Raw genomic sequence first — 24,966 nt, forward strand, 5'->3', positions numbered from 1 at the left:
ACGGGGGGGAGGGTATGGTGAACTTCTCCTAGACCTGGTGAATCTTTTCTTCCCAGTCTCGAGGTCTCCGTATCAGAATGGTCGGAACCCAAAATAAAACAAATAAAGAAAGGAGAATCAGGACGACCGTCCTACAATCTTAAACCTAAACCAGGGACCAGGGGAGTGAGGAAAACTATATCTTCTAGAGTGCACTGTGATGAACACTCAACGAACGTGAATGGCAGTGCACGTGAGGGCATAAAGGACAACAGCGAGTATATACAAAATTAAGTATATACAAGGGGCTTGCACATATGGAGAGGAGCACGGGTTCACACAGTCGGGCGTTCTTTTCGTCCAACCCAGCCTGCCACCTTGCCCCATACCTGTTCAAGCCACGCTCTTCCCCTGGGAACGTGGCAGGGCGACTCGTGGGATCGTTGGCCTCCTGGCGTTTCTGCGCTGGTTCCAGGTCCCGACCTCGTCTCCTCGCCGTCTCCTCCTTCTTTCAGTCTCCGGTATCTCCCACTCGCTCTCCAGCTCGCGACTTCTTCCTCCTCGGGATACACGCCGCCTTCTTCCTTCCGGGAATCCTCTTCTTGAGATGGGCTCTACCATCTGACGTCAGCTGTGGGAGGAGTCTCTGCGTAATGAACAGGGGTTCTGCCCAAATTACCCTCCCATACCTGGGCAAGGAGCATCACAAGGATGAAAAAGTAGAAAAAAAGGTACTGAGGGACAAATAAAGCAAATGCTACTTCAAAACAGGATACAATGTATTAACCTGTTTTCTTCAATATTTTTATCAGCAATAAATGATATGATTTTTAAGAAGGACAATATAATGAATCACAGAAAAAGAGGTGACCAGAATATATACAGTAATCAAAACGTATAATTACAATATATACAGAATATATACAAATATGTACCCTAAACAAAAAAAGAAAAACAGGGGGGGAAAAACAATTAATTATCTGTCGACGCAGTCGCGGTCGCGTTTCCGCCAGTAGTATCTTGTGGCTTCATCAGGACAAGGGTACTTAGAAATGATGTACACGCGGCCCCCCCAAGAAAGAGGGGACACCACCCTGAAGGATACAGCCAACTTTCTCCTATGGGACAGACAGTCCAAACTCTCCTAGAAACTCCTAAAATATCAATTCTGGGTGTACTATGCAAATTATTTCAAGGGTGTGTATATAAACGACCACCTAGGCGTATCACACAACCTCAGTAAAGTCAACAGGAACCACCTCTGAGACTACAGCTCCCCCGGTCACCAAAAGGCTGGAAAATCACTCAGCGTTCGTCCTACCGATCCGCCGTCCGAGAGTCAAACAACAATCTGGGAGGAGTCTCATCATGTACGAAGCTCCAATTAAAGGTGCCCGCACTTTGTTCTTCCTCAGCGCTTAATAAAGTTTGATTCCTGCTGAAATGGGATAAGAGGGGGTAAGTCGTCTGTGGCAGCCCCCCATTCCCGCACGTTCTTCCCTCCTTCATCCGGCTGGTCCGCCTGTCACAGATACCAAATGCAACAACCTCTTAAATTCACCATTAATGACAAGTAATTCAACATTCACTTCCTCCTTTGGATTACTCATGACTTCAGAAGTGATAGAGCACAGACGGAAAGGCCGCTATCCAAGACAACTCATATTTAGGAATGTGGGTGTTCAATACAAGACCGGGTCTAAGACCAGGCCCTGGACTGAAGGGTGGTGGGGTGCTCAGGACCAAACGTCAGGCATGGGTAAAGGCTGGGCTCTATATCCCCAGAATACAGAATACAGCTACATTGAGGAATGGGCAGGGATAAGAATATATTAAATAGCACACAGCTTACTGTGTTCAAAACCGCTGCTGAAAAATTGACTTGTCCTGGCCAGGAGGCAACTGGTACTGACCCTGGTGTGTTTTGTTACAGGATTACCAGTCCTCTCTTTTGGCAAGGTGGAGGGGCCTTCATAAGGTCAACGTGAACAACCCACCCTGACAAATGGCAGTGTATTGCAGTGTGATTGCATTATACGGGATGAGAGCATAGTTCTGATAGCATCCAATGCTATGTTGGCTAAAATACTGCTTCCAAGTTTTTCAAATCAAATCGGAGCTCTCAGTCAGATCTCATTTGAAGCAAGCCTGCCTATAAGACCCGGCAATGAGATCTTACATGGGACTAAGAGGGGCTGCAAGCAAGACAGGAAAAGTTGGGGAATAAGCTGCAGAGGGCTGCATTCTTCTCTGCAGGTTTTGTCCTCACCGAGCAGAAACACTTGGTTTACTTGTGTACTTTCTTTCTGGTCTCCTCCTTTGACTTTGTACACCTGCTCATGTTTAACAGCGTGAACACTGTAATAATAATAAATTACGTTTTCATTTATAGGTCTTGGAGCTGTATTTTTGTCGTTTCATAGCGTTGCCACATGTCTTGAAGATACTATTTTTAATAAATTATTAACCCAGGCACAAATAAATATCACATAGGCCCAGGGCTTTAAGTGGGCTGGGTCTTGCTGGTGCACCAGCTGTTCTAAAAACCATGTGCGGGGACGGCTCCTTATCAGGCTCTCTATTTGCCCACACCCTCCGGGCAGAAACCTCAGTTTTATCTGACTCCTGTTTTCCCTGGAATGTCTGCTCTGACCCCGCTGCTTGAAGAACTAATGTTCATTGCTGCTGACAAGCCTGGCTCTTTTTCCAGTGCAGCACACTGTGCAGAACAGCAAGCACTTTCTAATATAATGCAGAGTACATCATTACAGTGTTCACCACAAATGACGTTAACTTTCATTGTCCTTTACTAGAGAAGGTTTCTACCCTTCATACGCTTATATACTTTTACAGTCAAGGCAACTATGATACTTACATGCTGTTGTTACACAAAAGGACATATTCCCCAGCCAGGGCAATCCAAGGCCACGTTATGCTGTTCTCTGTTTTTTAATCTGTCAGTTGATATAGAGCGAGCTTTGTCCGGGGGCACTAAAGCACTTTACATGTAAACAATACGTTTTGCAGGAAGAAATGCTTTGAGTGTGTAATCACACCGGGAAACCTCTTGGAGTAGCTGTGCGCCTTACAAATTCAAAATAATAATAATAATAATTGGAACATGCATTTTGTTACAAGCCAATGTTGCTAAAAAGAAGTTGCCCTGAAAAAATAGTTATGAGGGAAAGGCAAGGAATTTACTTGAATATCCTTCTTTAAAAACAGGAAAAAATAGGAGAGGGCCTATTTAAACTAACCTTTGCAAATCCACTCTTTGAGAGAGAAAAGACATAAAAGGAAACAAATTATTTGAAAAGGACCAAGCATGTTTACCCTCAGATACAGCAAACAGAAAAACATAATATTGACAAAGCCGACAGCCCTGGCTTGTTGTATATGCAATGTTACTTGCTGCAGTATATATCTGGATGCAATGACAGAAGCACCAAAATATCAGTGGGGCGGCACACTATGCAAAAGTACATATTTCTAGCTTAAGTGCCTTAAGCCACATGCTTATTTATATCTGCCTCGCCTCTTTGAGAGACCCACCAGTGTTTTTTCATCCCACATAGGCCCTTCGTCGCAGGCCAGGGTGTATTTCACAAAGCATGCTCCGAACAGTAACTTGCTACATTCCATTTTTTTTCTTTCTGAGCATGATGAACTGGAAACTGTGGTAAATGTTTTTGCATGTGGTAATTCTGAATTATTCAAAGCTGGGAGAAGCATAGTGATATCGTGTTGGATATTTGCATAATGCACCCTGGGAGCTGGGGTTGTTGCAAATTGCTTCGGGGCTTTGTTTCAATTATTTTGTGGCTAATCTTGTTAATTGTTCCCTGATTCTAACTCCTGTGGCCTTGCACCCCCCACACTCCAGTGGAACTGAAAGTGCAAGCGATTAATTGTCCCTGGCCACTGCCCAATCTGCAGGTAGGGCCTTTCAGTGCATAACGTGGCGCACACTGAAGCAGCCTCTAAATGTGAACATCTGCAATTTTTCTTAGAAAGTAAATGTGGGTGAAAAGGTTGGCATGTGTATGGAAATGAGTGGCAAACCCTACGGTACCACACTATAAACATTTTGGCAAAAGTGGAAGTCATTTTACAATCATTATCTCATCTGAAGAAACTTTCTACATATGTTTCTTTTCTTAAATGGGATTATACTGTAATTGCATGTACAGTTTATTTTCCTAAGATTACCTTTGTACAGGTGTGCTGCTTTTGTGGGCATTGTCCCATGGGCATGATGACATGTTGCACATGTATTAGCACTTATAATTTCTGCATCTACAATTTTGTCCACTGCCCCTATATCGTGGCCAAAGCACACGCATTCTGCTACCACCGATTCATAAACCACAATATCTGCTTGGTCGCTCTAGCTTGCTCTCTGCCTCACTCTGAGAACGGGGAAGAGAACACATGTGCGCTGGCAAAGGCAAAGCATTGTAGCGCTATTCAAGTATCTCAAATTGAGACGTACTGCATCTAGTATATGGGCTTACGCCTACCCATAAGGTTCCCATTTGCTGCCACCATCGTCGCTCTTCAATTTTGTCCACATAATTCCACTGCATACTATGCCACATATCTCCACTACACAACTTCATACCACGCCACACAATTCTGCAACAAAGAATTCCAATCTACCACATCTCTCACTTGTACTATCACCAGCCCTGTCACCTCTCCCCTATATACCCACTGCCCCCTCATCTCTCCCTCACACTCCCGGTACTCCCTCTCATCTCAATCCCACCGCCCCTTTCGCAGGCCAGCTAAAGAATCCACGCAGGACCTAGTGAACAAAGCACCTTTCCTGATCGCAAACAGTGAGATGTGTCGATCTGCGCCATATAGTGAAAGCGATGCGTCAGCTCCGAAGACGGGTGCTGGAGTCAAGAGGTGTCGAACAATTTGTCGCATCGGATTCTACCACACAGTCGAGGGGATGCATCAATCTCACCAAGCAGCAGTTGCGGTGTACTCTGTCTGATGCATCGATCTCTGAAGGCAAAGTGCTGGTTCCAATGTGATGTGCTCATTTTACTTTTGCAACCGGATCGATGCACCCGTTCTGATATACACAGACAGAAGATGCATCAAATTCGGTGCAGCAAGTATCTTGGTCACATCCAGTGAGTTCAGGCACAGGAGTAGGGGTAGAAACTTTGATATCGCTGAGTCTCAAGCAAGAGGAGGCAAGCCTTGGAGATCACTTGTAGGGAAGGTAGAGTCCAGCTCTCCTTCTGCAGAGTCAAAGAGCAGCAGACAGCAGGGAAACACAAGAGAAAAGCAAACCTTCCAAGCCTGCAGTCCAAAGATTAGTTATTTAAACAGCACAACAGTCCTTATAACAAAGATTCAAGTTCAGGATCCATAGGTGTCTCATTTTGTTTTTGGGGGGGGGGGGGGTCAGAAACCCAGTACTTATACCCAAAAGGGCCTTTGTTGTGGCGTGGGATGACTTCAAGGCAGCTCTCTTAAATGCACATGTTCCCCTTACAGGCCAGACCTGTCTGCCAGGCTATCTGTGGGGGGTAATCAGTACTTTGTGTGGGGACAGGATACTACCTATTCAAGTGAAGTCTTAACCTCTCCATTCCATCCAGCCCAGGCAAGGCCATCAGAATGCAGATGTATGTAGATGGGTACTCAAACCCACCTATCCTTCCTGTTTTATGGCTGTCTAGAGGGAATGCACAAAGTATAGCTGTCCGCCACCCCAGACATGCATTAGAGACGGGCTGTCAGGAACACAAAGCAGTAAGTGCAGAGAAATGTCCACTTTCTAAAAGTGGAATTTCTAAAATAGTAATGGTAAATTAAACATCACTACCATTCCAAACATATGAAAGAGGAAACAGCTACTCCTCACTGATCAGGAATTATAGCTTAAAAAGTATATTAAGGAATTCCTGACGCTAATCTATGAGAGGGGTAGGCCTCACTGTAGCGAAAAATGAAATATGCTGTTTGTCACTACCAGGACATGCAAACTATAAAGTAAATGTCCAACCTTTCGCTTACATACCACCCTGCCCTAAGCCTACCTAAGGACTACCTTAGGGGTGACTTATATGCAATAAAATGGAAGTTTAAGGCTTGGAAAGTAGTTTTAAATGCCAAGTCGAAGTGGCAGTAAACTGCCCACAAAGGCACTGCAGTGGCAGGCCGAGATGGGTTAGACAGGCCTCTTCTGTTGGTGGGACAATCATGGCTGCAGCACACTAGCGGCAGTAAATTTACAGAGGCTGGGTATATGGTATACCACCTTACAAGGGACTTACAAGTAAATTAAATAGGTCAATTAAGTATACACCAATTGCACACATGTTTAGGGAAGAAGCACATGCCCTTTAGCACTAATTAGCAGTGGTAAAGTGCTCAAAGTCCTATGGCCAACAAAAGATTCAGCAAAATGTGCAGCCAAAAAGATTGAGGTAAGACCACCATAAGACTGACACGTCTAACACCAAGTATTTAAAAACTCCAGCTTGCCGGGGAGTCTGGAAGCAAATCTGGAGGAGAACCCACCATAACGTTTATGGCTGATTCCCCCAGTTCACCCTCAGGCCTGACACTTCTTTGCAGATTTTTAGAATATAAATTAGCTTTAGGATGGATTCGTTTAGGCACTGGATATACAGGAGGACATTGTCTGCATACAAAGAGATGCAGCCCTCTAATTTTCCGCCATACCTCTAGTTCTACACCTGCATGTCCCGCCAATCTATTTGGCATGTGGTTCCGCTGCAAGAGTGAGCAGGAGAGGAGACAGCAGACCTCTGCCTATCTGGAACTGCTGTGAGTAAATCCTGTTCACTCTGACCCTAGCCCATTGCATAATGTATAACAGCCTCACATACTAAAGGAATCTAGGACCAAAATTTATATTTTTTAAGATATTGTGGAGGAAAGACCATTCAAATGGGCCAAAGGCCTTCTCAGAGTCAAGTTGCATCATGGTTGTGTGGTCAGATACAGAATGTATGTGGTCCAAGTACATATTTAGCCTCCTAAGACAAGGCCTTGTGCTTCTGACTGGCATAAAGCCATTTTAATCGCAATGCGCTAGGGGTCTCACCTTTTTCAGTAGCCTGGTTGCTGAGGCCTTTGCAACTATTTTGACTTAAATATTTATTAGGGAGATCAGTCTGTAAGACGCACAGTCTGTAGGTGGCTCTATGGTTTGGGGAGGGCTCCCACTGAGGCACTCCAGATATCATAAGGAAGTAGCAAAGCTGTCTCTGCAGCTTCAACCTTCGTGAGGAAGTGAGAGTAGTGTTGATGCAAACCTTTCCAAGAATTGCATATGGAATCCATTTGAACCAGGTACCTTCTCAGATTGCATCTCCTACAAGGCTGCATATAACTCCTCCTTCGACAGTTGAGCATCCAAATTCACCCTCTCACTGCTGGAGAGCCTCGGCATGACGAGGTTTGCAGCTAAGAGGTGTTGTTGCTCCAACCCGCCCGGCGGCTTTGATTGGTAAAGTGCCTGATAGTAATGTGTGATTTGTAATGGGTCATCCCACTGTCAGGCCCCATGTCTATGGGACAAACCTGTCTTCCAGAGTTGGCTGCAAGCCTGTTTAGCAATTATCCTGTCTTGCCTCAAATTCGTACTCTCGGTTTTTAAAAATCAGACACTGGTGCCCTGGCATGAGTCATCAGTTTCTTTTTAAGGGCCTCCTTAGTAGCCTCTAGACTACAAAATGTGTCATGCTCTCTCATTTGGTTCAGGCGATATTCTAATTCACCAATCTGCCTTTCCAGTGCTGTACTTTTCTTTCTCCTCCCACAGGGTATGGAATTGGAATTGGAAGTGGATTTGTAAAGCGCGTAGCTACCCGGGGGTGTCCCTGTGCTGGACTCGAGGAATTAGCTCGGGATCAGAAGAAACCTAAGAGAACAGCCAGGTTTTTAGGAGCTTACGGAATTTTAGTAGGTTGGTTTCCCTGCGAATGTTGAGGGGAAGGGTATTCCAGAGCTTGGAGGCATTGTATGAGAATAGGCATCCTCCTGACCGCGCTTTCTTGATTCTGGAAACGTTTGCCAGAAAGAGGTGGTCGGATCTTAGCTTCCTGTTGGCTTTGTATGGTTTGATCAGGAATCTCAAGATTGGCGGGCCCTTGTCCTGTAGAATTTTATGTGTAATACAGAGGGATTTGAAATTGATCCTCTCATGGATTGGGAGCCAGTGTAGGGAGCTTAGGGCAGGCTTAGCAGAGCATCGTTTTTTGTGTGCCTGTTAGCAGCCTAGCTGCAGAGTTCTGGACAAGTTAAAGTTTGTTTATGACCGATTTCGGGGCGCCAAGATATAGGGCTTTTCCATAATCCAGTCTGGACAGGATGAGACCCTGAATTAGGAGTTTTCTGGAGTGGGGGGGGTAAAAGGGGAAGGATTTTACATGTGGTGCGTAGGAGACCAAAGCAGGTTCCCGCGGTTTTCCTAGCTTGTGTTTGAAAATTGAGGTCCTGATCCAGCCAGACACCCAGGCTTTTTATTTCTTTTTTTGGAGCGGGAACTGGTCCGATGCACGATGGCCACAAAAGTTTTGTGGTGAGTTTAGATTGATTGCCTAGCACAAGGATCTCTGATTTGTCTCCGTTTAGTTTCAGGAGAGATTTGCTCATCCATCTGGAGATTTCTTTGAGACAGGAGCATAGATTTTACTGGCAGTGGTCCGTCTGATTTAGAGAGACCATGAGTTGGGTGTCGTCGGCATATGTGGCCACGTTGATGCCGAAAGGGGCTATAATTTCCTCCAGAGGGGACTTATACACGTTGAAAAGTGTAGGGCTTAGGGATGAGCCCTGAGGCACCCCCGTATTGGAGAGGAACAGCTCTGGATCTAATGTTGCCTTCGGCGACCTGAAAGGTTCTATCTTCTAGAAAAGATTTGAGCCAGGATATTGCTGAACCTGTGACTCCTATTCTGCTTAGACGATGGACAAGTATAGAGTGGTCCACCGTGTTGAAGGCAGCGCTTAGGTCTAGGAGGATCACTGCTGCATATCCACCTGCGTCCAGGACCATTCGTGCCTCTTCCACCACTGCCATCAGGGCGGTGTCTGTTCCCTGGCAAGGCCGGAAGCCTGTCTGTGAGCGGTGTAGGAGTCTGTTGGATTCGAGGAAGGCGGAGAGCTGTAGGTTAACGAATTTCTCCGCCACCTTGCTGATTTCAGGCAGTAAGGATATGGGCCGGTAGTTGCCCAGCTCTAGGGGGTCCAGATGGGATTTCTTTTACAGTGCTCTAACTGTAGACCTTTTCCAATTGAGAGGGACGAAGCCCAGTTCTAGGGAGGTGTTAAGTTAGTGATGGGGGGGGGGTGATGGTTGGTGGCATGAGTTTCAGGATGTTGAAAGGTGGGGGGTCGAGTGGGGAGCCACTTTTGATTGAGTTTAAGATATAGGGGAGCATCTCCCTTATCAGGAGAGAGAAGGAGTCAAAGAGGGGGGCGTTAATTGCGGGGGCTGGGGAGAGGTAATCTGGTGAGTAGTCGGGGACGGGGAGTGTTTTTAGGATATTTAGAATTTTAGTGGCGAAAAACTCTGCCAGTTCGTTGCATCTGCGACCCGAGGGGTGGGTGACGGGGGGTGTATCTGAAACTTTCAGCAGTTTTTTGACGATACAAAATGTTTCCCTAGAGGAGTTGGCGGAGGCTTGGATTTGTTCTTTATAGAAGGCGCCTGGGTTGTTTTTAGGTTAGCTTTGTAGGACCTGATGGCTGCTTGGTATTCTATTTTTTTGTTATTGGCCCAGTCCCTCCTGAATATGCGTTTAAGTTTTTTGCATTGTTTTTTCAAGTCGCGGAGTTCTGGGGTGAACCAAGGGGATTTGAAGGTTTCATTTTTTTAGGTAAGATTTTTCTTGGCAGTACTTGATCTAATGAATTTTATATCCAAGTGGAGAATTGCTCGTCTGCTAAGACTGGGTCTGGTTCGAATGATGGGGTGGTGATTTCGAGTTCGCGTCTCCAGTCCTCAGGGACTAATTCTGACCATGGGCATTCTGGGAAGCAAAGTGGAGTCCCGTGAACAGGTTCGGAGTTGGTTTGCCAGTGGAATGATAATAGGAAGTGGTCTGACCAGGGGATGGGGAGGGTCTTACTCGTTTTTAATTCAGTGATATTTGAGAAGATGGGGTCTAGTAAATGGCCTTTTACATGTGTGGCTTGGTGGCTTTTCATGAGAAGGTGGTAGGAAACCAGGTCAAGTGTTAGGTCCCCTGCCACTTTGTCCGAAGGGTCATCAAAGTGGAGGTTTAGATCTCCCAGTAATGTAAAGTTGGAAGAGGAGCAGGCACGAGAGATGATGGCTTCCATCAGGGAGCTATATGTACTCCTGGTGGGCGGTACAGGAGATTGCCCGAAAGTGATTTTAAAGGGGAGAGTTGGATGATAAAAAGAACGTTTTCACAATCAAGAATCGGGCTGTCTAGTATGCGGCAGGAGAGGTGACTTTTGTGAATGAATGCGATTCCACCGCCTTTCCCAGTGATTCTGTCGAGGCGTTGGGTGAGGTATCGTTGGGGGAGGGCTTGAACGATGTCTGGCTCTGAGCTTGGGGATAGACAAGTTTCTGTCAGAAACAGAACATCTAGCTCTGTGTCTTGGAGAAGCATATTGATTTCCAAGGAGCCTTTGGGTAGGGACCTGCAGTTCAGCAGGGCCATGCTGATTGAGTGCTCGATGGGGGGTGAGATTATCTTTGGAGATAGTGATAGAGTGTAGGAGCAGTGAGTGTAGTTGCTTTGTCGTTCCTCCAGGGAAAATGAGTGGAGGCATGGTGTATTTGTGAGCTGCCTGAGTTGTAGTAGTGTCTCCTGAGTGTAAATTCTAGGGGCTGATGGAGGGGGGCAGCTATTCCTGGCCCTGGGCCAGTTCTGGCGCGGACTGGCACAGACGGGCTTGCCTTTGGCGCGCCTTCGGCACGCCCGCTGCGCACGTCCGCTGCGCGAACAGAATGGCATCGTTCTTTTATGGTAAAACAGGGTAGACCAACTAGCCTGCTAACCTGCGCCGCAAGCGAGGGGAAGTTGTAATCACTTCCGGTCCCGCCTTCCCTCCACAACAAATCTGACTACGTCAGTGGTGGACCGGGGAAGGGGGTGTTTGACAAGGTGAGCGCTGTGTGACTAAAAGACGAATTTAGCTGATTAAAAAGTGAAAGAGCGCAAGGTCTGCTGAGCAGAAGTGGTTTAAAATCAATGGGAGCCCTTTGCCACTCGCTCCTGCGATGTGGCAATTCGGTCTCTGTTACCTGAATGACGAGTCTGCCGGCGCGTGTGAATGCTCAGTTCTTGTACTAAGGGTGGGCAGAACAACTAGCCTGCTAACCTGCGCCGCAGGCGAGGGGAAGTTGTAATCACTTCCGGTCCCGCCTTCCCTCCACAACAATCTGACTACGTCAGTGGTGGACAAGGGAAGGGGGTGATTGACAAGGTGAGCACTGTGTGACTAAAAGGCGAATTTAGCTGATTAAAAAGTGAAAGAGCGCAAGGTCTCCTGAGCAGAAGTGGTTTAAGATCATTGGGAGCCCTTTGCCACTCGCTCCAGTGATGTGGCAATTTGGTCTCTGTTACCTGAATGGCGAGTCTGCCACTATTAAACCCCAAAGAACTGCTTTCATTGCCTCCCACAATGTGATTAGGGAGACTTCTGTTGTGGAGCTTGCTCTTAAGTAGAGTTCTATCTTTTTCTTCTTGTGTTCTTAAAACCTAACATCCTTCAGCCACCCAACCTAAAGGCTCCAGTGCATGTTAGAACTACACCTCCCCAGCCCCATAGTTAATTAAATCGGTGATTGGCCCAACAGTACCCCTGCATGAATTGTAGCTCCTGACGACTATCAGAGTCCAGCAGCTGGGAGGAAGAAGTAGTCTAGTCTTGAATGTGACCTATGGGAGTGGGAATAATATGTGAACTCACATGCCAACTTGTTCTTTGCTCTCCAAGGATTACAAAGCCGCAGGGACTCCACCTATGGTGCAATGGTTTAGCCCCTCTTTTCAAATCAAGTTGTAGGTACATGACATCATTGAAATCCCCCCTACGATAAGCTCCTCATCCAGGCCCAAGGTGATAACTGTCATCAGATTTTTCATCGTGGTCGCCTGCAGGGTCGCTGGAATATACACAGACACTACTGCCAATGGAATGCCAAACAGGAAGCCCGTAATCACCACATATCTATCTATGGCATATCAGATACTGTCCATGACCATCAGGGGAAAAGTAACTCCTCTGGAACCCCTAGTGAACCCTGCATGATTAAAGACTTAGGGCCAGATGTAGGTAATTTCTATTTACCGACTCCTAAATACCGACTCATACCGAATCGGTATTTAAGAGTCGGTAAATAGGAAGGAGGCAGATGTAGGTAAAAAATGACAGATTCTGTAAGAGTCGGTATTTACCGAATCTGTAAATACCGATTCGGTATTTCCCATTGATTCCTATGGGCCTTGAAGCCCATAGGAAATACCGAATCCTGCAAGGGTGCAGGGGGTGTCACTTTGACACCCTCTAGCACCCCAAGTACAGGCATGTGTGCCATGTGGCACACATACATGCCCTAAGGACATGTCTGTGTGTCACATGTTATGTTATGTTATGTTAATTTCGATTTATATAGCGTCAAATCACCGACAGGTCTCTTAGCGCTTGCTTTGGGAACCCGTCCTGGCTTTCCCTGCGAGATTACCCCTACTGGGCATCCCCAAGGTGAAGACCAGGCATCCCGCCACGGGGGGGCCGTAGTGGAGATTAAGCAAGCTATTGCCCAGAGCTGCAGAGTGTGAACCCATGATTCGAGTTGGCACCGAGGCGAGAATTATCGAGTCCGTGGACATTTGGGCTCAAGACCCTGCCGCGTCGGGAATTGAACCCTGGTCCCGGGTCTGACCTCTGCATCAGGGTCTGCCTCCTCCAACCAGTGAGCCACACTTCTCCATGGCACAGGTGTGCATGCACAGATGTGCATGCACACCTGAATTCGGTATTTTACCACCCAATAGGATTGGGTGGTAAAATACCGACTCGTAAGGGCCTGTGGCACTCTTAGGAGTGTCACCTACATATGGATTTACAGAATCGGTATATTTACCGATTCGGTAAAATACAGAAGTGGTAAATTTACCGAATCGGTAAATATACCGATTCTGTAAATTCAGACCCACCTACATCTCAAAAGCCAAATACCGGTCGGTAACGTCCGAAATCGGCCGTTACTGACCGGTATTTGGCGACCTACATCTGGCCCATAGTGTCCAAAAAGGAACCCCCTATTCCCAAGAAAATGTGTCTCTTGCAACAATGGAACCACTGAGACCAGATTGTGGGCCTTTCGAAGGATTGTTGTGCATTTTATTTTATCCAGCAACCCACTGAAATTCCAAGACAATTGCTTGTAGTGTATGGTGCTGTTGCAAGAGGTCTTGGCAGGTCATTGCGCCCTATTGACTGGGGTCCGCAATCTGTCCTGCATGAGACGTAGTATTGTGACCAAATCAACCCTAAAGTACCCAACTCTCCCCCCAACAACCCTCTACTCAACACCTCTAAGTGGAAGCATTTTTCACCTCTAAAAAATCAACCCCAATAGAAACAACATACAATACAATATAATACTAAAGCAAAATAAAGTAACCACAATAATGTTGTGTTGTGGGGAGTTGTTTGCCTCGGGCCAGCCCCTCTCCCCAGAGGCAATGTGTCTCTTATCCCTCCGTGAATGAGAAAACACTTGTAGCTCTACATGGAGGAAAGAAAGGAAGGGGACTAAACCCCTCCTCTATGCCGCTGAATAATATCTCATCATCCACTAGTAGGGTCCCCTCCCTGGTACTCACCAGAGCTCTATGAGGAGAATGCCCTATGTTTATCCTCCTGTTATAACCAGATTTTGCCTCCTATCAGTCTGCTGCATTTCAGCCTAGAGTGGGATGGTTGACACCCTTCAGTCTCCCGAGATGTCATTGGCTCCTTTGTTGATATGGGCAGTTATTTCATCTCCGACGCTCAGATCCAGGTCTCTTACGGGCTTTAAAATAAAAATGGTTCCCTACTGATACATAACTTTTAGTTTGGCAGGGTACATCAGCACATTCAATGTACATAGCCCTGACTTTCCACTTAACCCTATAAGAAACATTTACGAAGGAGCTGCACTTAACTGTGTAATTGGGAAAGAACATAAACTTGGAGTCGGTGCAAAGGACGTCTGGATGTTGGCGTGCCTGCCGTGGGATAGAGTCTCTGCCTAAAAAGTTCAGTACCCTAATGGTAATGGCTCCAGGCTGTATCGCCGGCAGAGGGCATGGGACCAGCGCTCTGTGTGCCCTTTCCAGAACGAAGTAGGGGGATAGCTCACAATCCGGGACCCTGGTTCTGAACTATTCTGTGAGGAATTTCTCTGGGTGCTGGTCCCCCACGCCATCTGGCAGGTCTACCAGCTGGGAGGGTCGTCCTTACACACAATGCAAGGGACATCTGCCCTCGCTTGTTTCTGTGAGGTCATGTCTTACTGGCCCAGTGCTGGGGCACTCCCTCTCCCCTCCTCTCTCCAGATGTCCTCCTGAGACGCCACAGTGATCAGGCGTGGAGTAAGGCTGGGCTTGTGTGACCATAACTGCCCCCCCATTGGCTGTAGCAGTCTCCCAGGGCTTCTGGGCTCCCAGAGGAGGATCACCTCCTGAGGTTGAAGCCATGTACCCAGTCTCCTACCTTTGGGGCGAGACATCTTGTGTGGGTCCCGGCCCACCTGGGCTGTAATCTAAGTCCTGGATGCTCATGCTGCCTATCCAATCTCCTCTACTCTGGCCCACCAATTTGGCTGTCACAATCCGATGTGGCTGCCTAAACATGAAAAGCGGCCCCTACCACTCCCCTCTCATGTGTCTGTTTCCTTTGTGCCCCAAGAGTCAATACGGAGGTAAAGATGGATCGCCGCTGTGGGATTGCAGCTCCAGGATGGGTACGTTGGCAGCAGTCCAGTCTTCCGACATGTCGTTGTTTGCCTAATGCTTTTCTCTTATCCCTGGCTACCTGCATGGACTTGGGTAGGACAAAGGGTACAAGAGTAGGGGCCACAACATGGATGTTTGCATCAGAGAAAAGGTTGCTCCATAGTCGGCTTGCCCAGTCTGCAGTTGCAGCCCTGGCCACGTGTGGCGCCCAGTCCGGCTCCTCCACTCTAAGGTACCTGTTCTGCTGTTTCCAGCCACCTCCTGGAAGTGAAAGCGGCTCCGTGCCACACCCCGGCCACTTGGCTGTCTTCTCTCCCTTGCACGACCCAGGAGTCAATGCACAGGGAGGTTCACCATTGTGATTTCACAGCTTCAGGTGATGTTTGCGGTGGAGGAGGCCAGAGTACTTCTGGACGCGGGAGGATCAGTGGCAGTGATCCTCCTGGACCTCAGTGCGGCCTTCGACACCGTAACCACCGGATCCTCATTCACCGACTTAGGAATATCGGTGTGGAGGGAACTGCGCTGACCTGGCTTTCTTCCTTCCTGGGCCAACGCTCCTTTCAGGTCTGGGAGAATGACACCCGCTCCCCCGAAACACCCCTCCAATGTGGCGTGCCTCAGGGTTCTTCCCTGAGCCCGACATTATTTAATGTCTACATGTCCCCATTGGAGGAGGTCGTTAATCCGTTCGGAGTGAGTATCGTCAGCTATGCTGATGATACTCAATTAGTGGTGTCCTTATCTCATCCAAGTCAAGAACCAGCGGACCTATACAACTGTCTGACGCAAATACAAGGATGGATGAACAGCTCTTCTTTGAAACTTAACGGTTCAAAGACAGACATTCTCCTCCTTGGCCAGAAGGGGCTGTCCCTCTCACAGAATATCTGGCCCCCCTGCCTGGGTGAACCTCCTGATCCGAAGTCCGAGATTAAAAGCCTGGGTATTTGGCTCGAAAAAGATCTGTCTTTTATGACACAAGCCAAAAAAGTTGCCGGGACGTGCTTTGGACTCCTTAAGTCGATCAGGAAGATTCTGCCTTTACTCCCGCCGACCTCCCAAAAACTGCTAATCCAAGGCCTTATTTTATCAAGGTTGGATTACAGTAATACCATCTACCTAGGCGCTCCTGAGGCAACCTTGGACAAATTACAAAGGATCCAGAATTCCGCAGCTCGGATCCTCACCAATACCCCTGCCAGAGCTTCGGCCAAACCAGCTCTGAAGCTCCTCCACTGGCTCCCAGTGAGAGAGCGAGTGAAGTTCAAGGCCCTAAGTCTGGCTCATAGACTTTTACAAGACAAAGGTCCCCCCATTTTAAGAAAATTCATCAGACCCTACAAAGCTCCAAGATCCTTACGATCCGATCAGGAACATCTTATCACCATCCCTAGAGTCAAGAAGGCACGTACGGGTGGAAGGCGCTTCTCTGTCCACACTGCCCGTCTCTGGAACTCGTTACCCCGCGACCTTAGAACAGATCCAGACTATCTCCGATTCAGGAAGCGGCTGAAAACGCACCTTTTTCCCTAATTTGATTCCCCTTCCCTTGCCCCTCTGACCTTCAGATGTATGGATCCTAGCGCTGGGATACTCACGGGTGACTACGCGCTTTATAAAATTTAATAATAATAATGTTTGTCACCAGCAGACACGTCTCCAGGCAGGTCGTACGAACTCCCAGTCTGTCGATCGCCAAAATTGTCTCTCATCCCAGGCTCCCTGGATGGGCTCCGGTGGACCAAAGGTGGTTAGTATATGGGCCACCGCACCGGTACTTACGGCTGAATAAGGTAGCCTAAGGGTCGGATTCAGCAGGATTCTCGGAACTGGCACGGAGCTCGCGTAAAATGTAGCCTCCATCTTACACTACTTGGCAACTCCTCCCAGTAATTTCTTTCTTGATGCTCTTTGCAATGTAGTCGAGGTGAGTGATTTGTCAATAGTAGGTGAGAACTTTGGGAGCCAGGATGGTATTCATCAGATAACGTAGATACTGTATTGTTTAGAAAGAGACATACACAATTTCTTGGGTCAAGAGCAGAGTAACCACTTCTGGTAGCAGCACACTTGTACACTGTCAGCTTACCATTATTCACTGTTTCTGCATCTTTGATCCATTACTCGCAAAAGTAATAGTTCTACTTTTAAAGGGGATGAACACGAGGTGCTAAGGCCGTGAAATGCCCAATAGGAATCGAACATAGTATGCTATCTCTTGTACAAATGTTTTCCTTAGTTTTTTAGTTTCTTGAGGTGTGCAGGCTTTTGTGACTTCTGTCTCTGTGAGACGCATGAGAGTCTAGATGTGTTGACAACGGTCTTGGTAATGCTGATATTTTAATTATATTTTCAGGATCCATCTATTCTGCTTGAAGAAGTAACACCACCGGAACACAGGGATGCCTTCGACATGCCCACCATTGCAGCTGAGAAATATGTGAGTCTTCTTTAAAGTTCTATACCAGCAAGTTCATGTGCCCTCTCTCTGAAACTTTGTCGCTTCCATTCTATCTACACAAAATAAAGTAAATACACAAGATACCAAAGAAATAACTGCCCATGGAAACTGTACTCCATTCTCAGAAACAAAAGGAATTCAATACAATATTACCAAGGAGTGAATGGTGTAGTAACTCACTCAGTCTCTCATCCAGTGGTATACTTAGAGAGCTAGAACCGATTTCGTAACGTCAACGCTGGTTTTAGTGCACAGTGTAAACGGATAAAGGTGGAAGCTATCTCTTGCTGGAAACAGGAATTAATTAAAACAATCACCCTTCTGACTACAAGATTAACCTCTTCTGTGAGAAAAGAGAACAAAGCACACAGGGGTTGATCGTATTTGTGGACGAGCAAGGAACTATGGGATCAAAAATTCCCTTTCACCGTAGGAGCAAATTTAGCTTTTTCTATCCTCACTTCTAAACCAGGAAAAGGATTCAGCTGCATTGGCAATGAGCAACAGAGAACACAATCTCCTATTCCCTGGGATAAACTAGTTACTGGCAATGCCCACAGTTTACCATTTTTTTGAAAAATAAGTCATCTGTTATGCATGTTGTCACATCTAAATAGCCTTCTCGTTTCCATTCTCTCTATCTACCAGCTCGAGGACATGATCAAAAGTATGAAAAACACTCTCAAGTTGTGCGACTACATACTTTCTAAGTAGGGTGAGGTAAGATTTTGATGCTTTTGTTTTTTCTGTCAATGTCAGTGAGAGTGTGAGTACTATCAGATTGAAAGGATCACACAACAAACCATCACTAATCAATGGGGTCACTGGAATATAATGTAAATGCAAGGTGGATATGTACATTGCTGCTTGTCACCCATGAGGGTAGCCAGGCGCTTCTTCCATACACTTTTGGGTTTGCTGTACTTACCAAATAATCCACTCTATGCTACATAGATTACAGATTTCCACAAATAAATGTATTGATAGTTTAGAGTAATCAAAAATAACACATGGTGCTGCGCCACGGCAAACATTAACTACTCACCAGATTACCTCACCCACGTGCTATACTGGGATACGAGAGGCAAAGCTTTTTGGGAGAACAGCATTAATGTGTGATAAAATAGCAGAATAGTATTCTCACAGAATGTAATAAATTATGCTGCATAATTTTCACTGTGTCCCATAATATAGCCTTCCAAATGTGCCTCCTGAACATTGATATTGTCGGACACTAATATAACTGACAAAAAAGCGAGCCAAAATATTAAAAGGTAAATGTGAACAGATTTTCTGTACCTAATTCCACATATGTGTACCAAAAATAAATATACATATGTCTTCATTTATGTGGAGTTAAGAATGGTAAATATATCTGCCCCTCTTTGCATTTACCATTCAATATTTTGTCCCTCGATATTTTGTCCATGGCATTCGTGTGCCACAATATTCTTGTACCAGACGTTCAAGAGTACAATTGGCCCTTCATAGTCTCATAATTCCAGAAGCACTTCTGACAGAAGGCCTTTGATTAATGTTTTAAATTACATTCCAATTGGGTGTGTTGAAAAGGAACGAAATACATAGGTTTTCAAGTCTAGAGAAATATGTAGAGAAATATGTAACCAACAATGGACATGGAGAGACTGAAGGATCACATCCCATTGGTGCTGGAGAAGGAGTGATTCTGGGGTAGGGTTGTCCAAAGCAGTTGTCATCAAAGAAATATGTCTATGTTGGGAAAGATTGGGTGCAAAACCTTTTAGAAGAGAAAGACAGTGGACCTTTACTTTTGTGAACCAGGCCCTTTTTGTTTTTATGAATTCATAGATGTATCATCTGAAAATATAGCCACCAAGAGCTTGGCTGTAATCCCAGTATGGATGCTTTGTGATTTCAAAATAAGAGCATAATAATTCTGAAAATCTAGTTCAGATGCAAGAGGGGGCTATGAGTAAGCATGGGTATCTGCCCCCTTGAGTCTAAGACTGGCATTTATCAGGTTGAGATCACATTGTTAAAAATAATTCATCTGATTACAAAACACCTACTGTCTGTTTAGGGACTTCACAGAGTCTTCAATTCTGTAGAGTATATACTGTGTAGTAGAGGGTGTGACACTGAATAGAGCAAGAAGCAGCTGTGGGAGTACAATATTTGAAGGCAGCACATTTTTATGAACTAACTTACCTCTTGTCATATTTGAAGAGGCACAATCTTTTCAGTGCTGAATCCCCTTCACCTTGGTTAAATGTATTCAATATCTTTGCAAGCCAAAGTTGGAAATAAGCCAAAATATATCTTAAGAGCTCATGGTGCCTCAATTGCTTGCTGCACTGTAAGGATGGACAATTGCCTACTTGACCTATCTGACCATGTACCTTTCGACTTCCAGGTACCAGCCTAAGTGCCATCTCTTTAGCCTTTGATTCGGACCACTGTGGCTGATATCACCGATAGCATTTATTGAGGATCCCTCACCATCTCCCAGTCTGATAATCACTCAGAGCTGAAACACCATATCCCACCAGAGGACATGCAGAGAACCATTAGAAATCATTGAACAGTAAAGCTTCACTAGCCATAGAGAAACACGAAGATTCGACTTTTGTGATTTGGTGAAGGATGATGACCCTATCTCAGGAGTACAGTTGAGGATCACCTTGAATGACAACGAAGTTTTGCTTCCTCCGGTCTCGGGCTCCTACAACAAATAATTAACTGATATCAGTCTGGACACGTTGGTTCATCACAACCTAAGCAATATTAAGCAGTTGTAAATAGTTATTGTACAGCCATGATGAATTTTAAATTGCCTACTATTTGTAATGTGGATCGGACTCTTTAAAATATTTGTATTGCGAATGTTATTTCCCAGACCCACTGAATATAAACATTGTACATTGTTTGTATGTAATCTATTTTTAGGGCCCTTTGCATTAAATATATATATTTTTTTAAATACATCACTCTTGCCTTTAATGAGAACTCTCATATATTCTTGGCTACACAGTAATCCTTCAAGATCAAGTTTCAAAACTAAGTAGGTGTGGGGCCCATTGCATCACTATTCGTCACTCATTGAAAATCACTCTCAGCAAGGTTTTTCTATGCAGAATTTAAGATTTGGATTAAACATGTTTCTTCAATCACATTCAAAGGTTTGAAACACAGGGACCCACTGATCTTTGTCTATTAATTCACTTGGGTCAGTCCTGTGCAGGGGAAGCAATATGAAATAAAGAATTCCTTTCATTAGCCTGGGGGGTAAACTGCTCCACTCGCGGAGTTTGCAGAGTTTTCCCCACTCTGCTCTCCGCACAGAGTGCAGAGTTTCGAAACAACTCTGTGTAGTAGCATGGAACTGAGATTTTCCTCTCGGGTGGGTTGCCACTCTAATTTGGCAAGAGCAAGCTAGGAAAATCCACTGCTAGACTATCTCCCGGGGAGATTTCTCAACACGGGCGGTCACAGCAGGGGATTACCGCTCACATTGAGAAGCCTGCCACTTGCGTTGAGAAAGCTGCCACTCAAGTAGAACATCAGCTCAAGGGGCAGAAGGAAGCTGTACCCTCTTGTGCTGCAGGTGGTGCCATGTGTGCTGTAATAATCCCAGTACGAAACATCTGTAGCGTGACTTAACTCACTCCGCCGCATGCAGAGTTCAGCGGAACACAGTGGAGTTTTTTTATGGCCTCGTGAACTCCGCCCAGGCCTACTATTTTGCCCCTTGTTTATGTAAACGCTTATGCCAGCAATTAAAAAGCCATGAAGAACCTAGGAAATCACATTTACACAAATGACCATAAAAACAATCAATGTTGATTACATTTATTAATGGTCTTCAAGTGGAGTGGTGTGGCTCACTGGTTAGAGGCGGCAGACCCGGAGGCAGAGGTCGGCCCGGGACCAGGGTTCGATTCCCGACGCGGCAGGGTCTTGGGCCATGGTCAGCGGACTTGATAATTCTCACCTCGGTGCCTACTCCAACCATGGGTCCCACTCAGCAACTCTGGGCAATAGCTTGCTTAATCTCTACTAACGGCCCTATCAGCGCTGGGTATGCTTGTCTTCACCTTGGAGATGCCCAGGAGGGATCATCTCACAGGGAAAGCCAGGATGGGTTCCCCAGCGGTATACAGCGCCGGTACGCCCCTTTGCTGGGGCAGCTGTGCGCTTTACAAGTATATGACATTTAACTATTTTCAACCCTCATCACAATTAAGGGTGTTTCAATGGACAAAAATAATCTCACTCTTTGAATTGTTAGCAGTATCCTTGAGCAGGGTAATGGGCACATACATCTTTCTTGGGACAATTGTTTTAAAAATTGACCTCAAATGACTTTTTCTACTCTTGACTCATTCTAAGAAGAAGGCAGAGATGTAACTGAGGGTCATATGGCTTCTCTGGCATTGGTCAGAGACAAGGTAATTAGTAAACAACCCCCAGTTGCAGTCTGTCTCAAAATGTCCTTTGGGAGAGAGAATTTGCTTGTTGTTTTGTAAAAGTGGGAGGGATAGAATTAAATGTGCAGGATGAGGGTTTGGTGCTTTTTATGGCAGACTGAATTCAGCACTCTCTAGAACGGATTTCTTTCCTTGCGATGCACCGTGTTACTTCATCTTTACTTGAGGTATGAAAACTCATATTATTGGGGATAGTGCCTCACTAAAGTCCCATACCAACTGCCTTTTGGGGTACAAGTCTTTAAGGCCTACGGAGGATAGCTTGATTCTAGTGGCTGAAAGTCCGAAACCGGTCCTAGGATGCTTGTTTCCAGTCCAGGAGAACCTGGCTTGGCAGTTCGAGCTGGACTGGTCCCATGGGGCACAGGGTCAAGACTGATTTGCATATGGCTGGGTTCAAACTGGAATGGCATGGTGAAAAAAAAAACGATGGACTTAGGCCCTGATCTCTGTACTGGGGTGAATGTATGACATTGTTCTGCATTCTGTCCATCAACTGTTGTTTTTGAATTTGTCACCCCCGAGTGAAACGGGTATGCTCAGACGTGGGTTCCGTGCTCTCCATGCCACTGGAATCAAGCTATCCTGGCTGATGAGGGCTGAAAGGCCGAAACCGGTCCTAGGATGCTTCTTTCCAGTCCAGGGAGGACCTGGCTTGGCAGTTTGGGCTGGACTGTTCCCATGGGGCACAGGGTCAAGACTGATTTGCATATGGCTATGTCTGAACTGGAATGGCATAGTGAGCAAAAAAAGATGGATTTAGGCCCAGATCTCTGTACTGGGATGAATGTATGACATTGTTCTGCATTCTCTCCATCAACTGTTGTTTTAGCATTTGTCACCCTTATCCATCAGGGCTTGTTAAGTGTAACAGATATAAAAGAAACCTCAATGTTACTAAATCGTGACTGATGAAGTAAATATTCCCCAGAAAGTGCATCCTGTGGTTACAGCCTACTTGGCAGGGAATAGAGTTCCTACTGACATATTCATTCCAGGGACATGTTCACTCATTAAATCTATTATTAATGGGTAGCTGTAGCTGCAGCCGATGATAACACATGATGAAAAAAAATTACTTGCTATTATACCTGCCCAAATTACCAATGCAAAGAGCTTCTCCTAACATATTCAGAGCATATTAAGTGAAATCAAGGAGGGTTACCACATGTCATGGAGCCAGGGTGGGCGAGTCCATTAATGTTACCTGTCAGCAATGCCCAGCATTAGTAGAATACACCTCTCACCTACCCAGAGACCAACAGTAATTAGAGGTCGGCAAAGACATTCTACAAGAGATTATACAAGTTTACTGACAGCTTAGACAATATGTATTACATGAACTGAGACTGCAGCAGGCCCGCTATACTTGTTACTCCTACCCCGATTAATCCACTGACTATAATTTACAGGGCAAAATGAGATGTCTCTTAGGTAGCCTTTAAGACAAGTTGTATCATTTTTAGGCGGCCCAAGACAGAAAATTGTTACTGATCTTAATTTATAACAATGAGAGCCTTTTACCAATGGCGTCCTGTGGCTAAGCTTACAGATGGACCAAAAATGAGCAACAAGTATACCCTTTTAACACTAGGCCCTCAGGGTAGAGAAGTTGAGCAGACCAAGGCTTGTCAGGGAAATGGTCAATCGAACAATCAATCAGGATTTATAAAGCATGGCTAATCACCTGATAGAGTATTCATGGGCCTGCAGGCCCCACAGGCTTATTCGAACAGCCAGGTCTTGAGAGCCATTTGAAATTCTGAAAGTGAGGTGATTGTCCGGAGGTATGTGGAGAGGCTATTCCAGGTCTCTGCTGCGATGTGTGAGAAGTAGTGTCCTCTACTTCGGCAGATGCAGGCAGTACGGGCAAGTGAAAGGGGGGCAGAACGTGGTGTTCTTTTTTTAAAAACTTTTTTTATTGGCATTTTGAATCAACTTACTCATAATTGGCACATCACAGATAATTTTCCACCCTATCAAGCACCTCCCCGCCCCTCCGCCCCTCATCCATTTCAGTGATATTGCATACAGCAATTCAACATTGTCCATTCCTAGCCCATCAAACACCAAGTCCCTACATGTGGCATCCTTCAAGGGGGGTCCCTTAGGTCCCAGTGTCATGCACCACAAGCCGTGGACCACAGCAAACAATCCTAGCCTATGTGCCGAGAAGCTTTTCAATCAATCCCCAATCCCACATCAAATCCATGGTACTTCCTCCATTTCCCCCAAACCTTATGAAACTTTTGGGGGCAGCCCATAGCTTTATATGTCACTCTTTCTGCCGCCATGTACATGTCCATTCCCCTCCGCCAATCTCCCACCTTTGGAGGTAATTGTGCTCCCCATGCTCGTGCTAAATCTCTCTTTGCCACTACTAGCGCCAGCAAGGCAAAGATCAGGTGCGTGCGAGTCAGACCTATCTCCATGGTTATTCCCAGTAACACAAACTTAGGGTCCATCGGTAACGTCACCTCCAAAATGTTACTCAGCTTACCCAAGATACGTGTCCAATAAGTGGTTATGATGCAGAGCTCCCACAGGGTTTGGAAAAATTTACCCTGGGGGAGTCCGCATTTCAAGCAACAAGGGTCACTAGCCCTGCCTATGCGGTCCATTCTAACCCTGTCACAATAGACCCTGTGCAGTATTTTGTATTGGATGAGACGAAGTCGGGTTTCGATCGCTACCTCCCTGTGGTGCATCAGGGCCGCCTCCCAGTCTACGGTGTCCATGTCGCCCACGTCCCGCTCCCAGATTGTCCTCAGTTTCCCTAACCCGTCCGGTGCATTATTGTTCAGCGTTTTATAAGTCAAGTATACAAGTTTATTGGGGACTTGTTCTTGTAATAGTCGACCCTCCAGGGCGGCATACTCCGGTAGTGGAGATGTTAACGCTACCTCCACCTTCCAGGCATGACGCAAACGCGCATATTTGAAGAACTGCGCTGGGGTCAGCCCATATTCCGCCCTTAGGGAGTCATACGTCTTAAGCTCTCCTTTTACCACTAGGTCTCCGAGCGTTGAAATCCTTATGGTGTCCCACTGGTAAGTTTGTGCAGCTCTTT

The 24,966-nt window shown here is 46.0% G+C and overlaps 1 long non-coding RNA gene across 1 annotated transcript in view; it reads left to right on the plus strand.

The window, feature by feature from the left end:
• Positions 1-20,299, plus strand: part of LOC144783097 (uncharacterized) — a 66,374-nt gene extending 46,075 nt beyond the window's left edge. The window contains exons 3-5 of the long non-coding RNA XR_013601402.1: positions 17,323-17,406; positions 18,076-18,147; positions 19,823-20,299. This is a non-coding gene — a long non-coding RNA (uncharacterized LOC144783097). The remainder of the gene's footprint in view (positions 1-17,322; positions 17,407-18,075; positions 18,148-19,822) is intronic.
• Positions 20,300-24,966: the final 4,667 nt, after the last annotated feature.

This window comes from Lissotriton helveticus, chromosome 9 (genome assembly GCF_964261635.1).
Source record: "Lissotriton helveticus chromosome 9, aLisHel1.1, whole genome shotgun sequence".
Classification (NCBI taxonomy): Eukaryota; Metazoa; Chordata; class Amphibia; order Caudata; family Salamandridae; genus Lissotriton; species Lissotriton helveticus.